The sequence below is a fragment of the Zalophus californianus genome, chromosome 1, assembly GCF_009762305.2.
Source record: "Zalophus californianus isolate mZalCal1 chromosome 1, mZalCal1.pri.v2, whole genome shotgun sequence".
Classification (NCBI taxonomy): domain Eukaryota; kingdom Metazoa; phylum Chordata; class Mammalia; order Carnivora; family Otariidae; genus Zalophus; species Zalophus californianus.
In genome coordinates, this window is record NC_045595.1 from 181,698,546 (window position 1) to 181,702,796 (window position 4,251).

General features: G+C 36.5%; 1 pseudogene; it reads right to left on the reverse strand.

Moving 5' to 3' along the window:
- Nucleotides 1-3,912: 3,912 nt before the first annotated feature.
- On the reverse strand, nucleotides 3,913-4,033 carry LOC113919096 (annotated as a pseudogene).
- Between the last annotated feature and the right edge of the window lie 218 nt (nucleotides 4,034-4,251).

A 4,251-nucleotide genomic window follows, 5' to 3' on the forward strand; every position in this document is an offset into this window, starting at 1 on the left:
AAATATTCTTGTTTTTCTTTTACCTTTTTTAACATCTCTGTCCCCTTTGTCTCCCTTTTTGGCTCTTCTGCATCTGCCCTTTATGGGTGCATTTATCTCAAGTCTTCAACCATGGGTACAAATGTGTGTGTGTGTGTGTGTGTGTGTGTGTGTGTGTGTGTGTATAGTACTTTAGTTTCCTTTAGGAATAAGGCCCTTAAAAGAAATTCTCTGAACAAAGACCTCAATACCCTAGGAGAACTATATATTGTAACCTCCAGTCCAGGCACAGCAACCCGTAGACTTTGATCCGCCTTGCTAGACTGGTGAAAGCTATGTACACAATTTAATTAGATCAGTTTCCCCAATTCTGCGTGATCCTGCATTGCTTTTCTCTGCCATTTCCACTGCTACTTCCTGGTTCCAGCATGCCTCATGCTTTAATTTAACGTTGCAGTGTAGTTTCCCTATATGACTTTCTTACTGCAGCTGAGTTGGTCTGTTGATAATTCCATAACACTCTCTGAACTGTCCAGGAGACTGTAGAGCTGAGAAGGTGTTCAGAAGTCAAACTATCTTATCATTGTTTTTGTAAGTTCTATGTATTCTGGTTATAGTCCTTTCTCAGATAAATGCTTTGCAAATATTTTTTCTCAGCCTGTGTTGTGTCATTTCATTCTTTTAAGAGTATCTTTCAGAGAACAGGAAAAATTAATTTTATTAAGTTAAATTTATCAATATATTTACTTATGGACCATGCTTTTCCTTTGAATCAAAGAAATCTTTGCCTAACCCAAGGTCACAAGGATTTCTCCTATGTTTTCTTCTACACTTTTAATGGTTTTAGGTTTGACACTTAGTTTTATGATTCTCTTTGATGAAATTTGTATTTAATTAGTGGTATGGATCATATGGAATACACATAAAAATCCAGTTATTCAGTATCAAAGATTATCTCTTCTGCATCAAGTTTCCACAAAACCTTTGTCAAAAATCAAATGATGGGCGCCTGGGTGGCTCAGTCGTTAAGCGGCTGCCTTCGGCTCAGGTCATGATCTCAGGTCCTGGGATCGAGTCCCGCATCAGGCTCCCTGCTCAGTGGGGAGCCCACTTCTCCCTCTGCCTGTCTCTCTCTGTCTCTTCTGAATAAATAAATAAAATCTTTAAAAAAAATCAAAGAATCACTTGGTATGGATCTATTACTGAACTTTGAATTGTGTCCCAATAGTCCATTTATCTATCTTTGCCCCAAGACCACATTGTCTTTATACTACAGCTTTATAATAAGTATTGTAAATCAGGTAGTATTTATTCTTCTTTTTAATGTTTATTTTGGTTAGTCCAAATCCTTTGCAGTTCTATATGAACTTTTTAGAATCAATTTGGCAATTTCTAAAAAAAAGAAAAAAATGTCTACCAGGATTTTCACTGGGATTGCTTTGATTCTATAAATTAGGTATGGGGAGAACTATCATCTTAACAACATTGATTCTTCTTATCATTGAACATGTTGTGTCTCTACATTTATTTAAGTGTTCCTTAATTTGCTGAAGCATTATTTTGTAGTTTTCAGTGTATGGTACTTGAACATCTTTTGCCAGATTTATTCTGAAGTACTTCATATTTTATTTTTAAAGATTTTATTTATTTGAGAGAGAGAGCATGATTTGGGGAGAAGGGGAGAGGGAAAGGAAGAGCAAGAAGCAGACTCCCTGCTGAGCAGGGAGCCCGACACAAGTCTCGATCCCAGGAACCCAAGATCATGACATGAGCCAAAGGCAGATATTTAACTGACTAAGCCACCCAGGTGCCCCTGAAGTACTTCATATTTTTTTAATGCTCTTATAGTTGCAATCTTTTAAAAATTTCAACTACCTCTCAATAATTTTGCTAGCATACATAATCAATTGATTTTTGTATTTTGATCTCATATTCTGTAACTTCATTAAACTCACTAGGTCTAGTAGGTATTTTTAGAGGTTTCAATATAGACAATCACATGATTTGCAAATAAGTACTTTTTCTCTTTCTTTCCAATTTAGATGAGATATTTATCTTCCAAAATGCACTGTCCAGAACTTTCAATACAAATTGAATGGAAGTGATGAGAGTGGACATCCTGTGTTGTCCCTGATTTTAGAAAGAAACCATTTAGTCTTTCACCATTAAGTATGTTAGCAGAAGAACTTTTGTAGATGACCTTTATCAGGTTGAGGAGGGGCCCTTCTCCTCATACTTTGCTGAGAATTCTTATCAGAAATGGATCTTGGATTTTGTCTAATTCTTTTCCTGTACTTATAGAAATGATCACATGATTTTTTCATTTTAGATTTTTTTTAAAGATTTTATTTATTTATTTGAGAGAGAGAGAGAGAGAAACAGCATGAGAGGGGAGAAGGTCAGAGGGAGAAGCAGGCTCCACGCTGAGCCAGGAGCCCGATGCGGAACTCAATCCCAGGACTCCAGGATCATGACCTGAGCCGAAGGCAGTCGCTTAACCAACTGAGCCACCCAGATTTTTCATATGGTGAAATATATTGATTAATTTATAAATGTTAAACCAAACTGGCATTCCTTAGGTAAACCTTACTTGATCATGATATATCCCTTTTATATATGGTTGACATTTATTTACTAATTTTCCAAAAACTATTTTTTGCCTGTAGGCTTATTAAGGATATTGGTGTGTAGTTTTCTTTCTTTCTTTTTTTTTTTTTTTTTTTGGTAATGTCTTGGTCTGATTCTATTATAATGGTAATGTGACTTTATAGAATGAGTTGGGAAGTATTCCTCACTCTTCAATTTTCTGGAAGAGTTTGTGTTGAATTGGTATTATTTCTTCCTTAAAGCGTTGATAGAATTAATCAGTGACAACATCTGGGCTTTCTTCATGGGAAATTTATTTAGTAAAATTCAAGGTCATATGTATGCAAATATGTGTGTGTGTGTGTATATATATATATATATATATATATACACACACACACACATTTGTCTGTGTAGGCATGCATATACATATATATTTATAGATTATCTATTTCTTCTTAAAGTTTTAGTAGTTTGTGTCCTTCAAGAACTTCTTCTATTTTGTTTCAATTATGGAATTTATAGGCATAAAGTTTCTCATAACAACCCTTTAATGTCTTTTTAATATCTGCAGAATCCATAGTGGTGTTCCTGCTTCCATTCTTGATATTGGTATATTGGTAACTTGTGTCTATTCTCCCTCTCTTCCTCTTTCCCTCCCTCCGTTTAATCAATCTGGCTGTAGGATTACCAATTTTATGCATCTTTCAACAAATTCGGTTTTGTTTCTTTGGTTTTCTCTATTGATTTTGTTTTCTATTTCATTGGTTTCTGTTTTGATCTTTTAATTTCTTCTGTGCACTTTAGTTTAGTTAGCTTTTCTTTTTCTAATTTCCTAAAGTAGAAGCTGAGATCACTGATTTGAGACATTCCTTCTCTAACAGGTGTTTAATGCTATACATTTCCTCCCAAATACTTCTTTTTTTTGACAGGAAGTAGGATTTATTGGTGGGCATGACTAGGGAGGGGGCAGTGCCGAGGTTCTCATGAGTGCAGAGCCCTCCATTTGTCCAAGGGACCATGATTAGGGATGTATTTGACCCCACAGCCATCTGGGATAAGCTGCTTTTCAGCCACCATGTCTTCAAATTCATCTGCATTAAACTTAGCAAAGCCCCACTTCTTGGAGATGTGGATCTTCTGGCAGCCAGGGAACTTGAACTTGGCCCTGTGTAGGGCCTCAATCACATGCTCCTTGTTCTGCAGCATGGTACAGATGGACATGATGACTTGGCCAATGTGGACCCTGGCTACTTTGCCCTGGGACTTTCCAAAGGCACCCCGCATACCTGTCTGCCACCTAGATTGGAGATAGCATGAGGTCAGACCTCAATGTCCACTGGAAAGGGCTGTCTCCAAGGTCCCTTAGGGCAACCCATACAATCAACAGGCTGCATACACTACCAAGGAGGCTACTGTTTGCAGCCATGGCACACTGGGCCCCCATGGATCCTCCTAAGTACTGCTTTAGTGGCATCCCAGAAACTCTGTTATATTGTGTTTTCATTGCAATTTATTATAAAATGTTTTCTAATTCTATTATTTCATCTTTAACCCATGTGTTATTTAGAAGTGTGTTATTTATTACCAAATATTTGTGGATTTTCCAGATGTGTTACTCTTGTTGTTTTCTCATTTGATTGTATTCAAAGAATACACTCTTTATAATTTTAATCCTTTAAACTT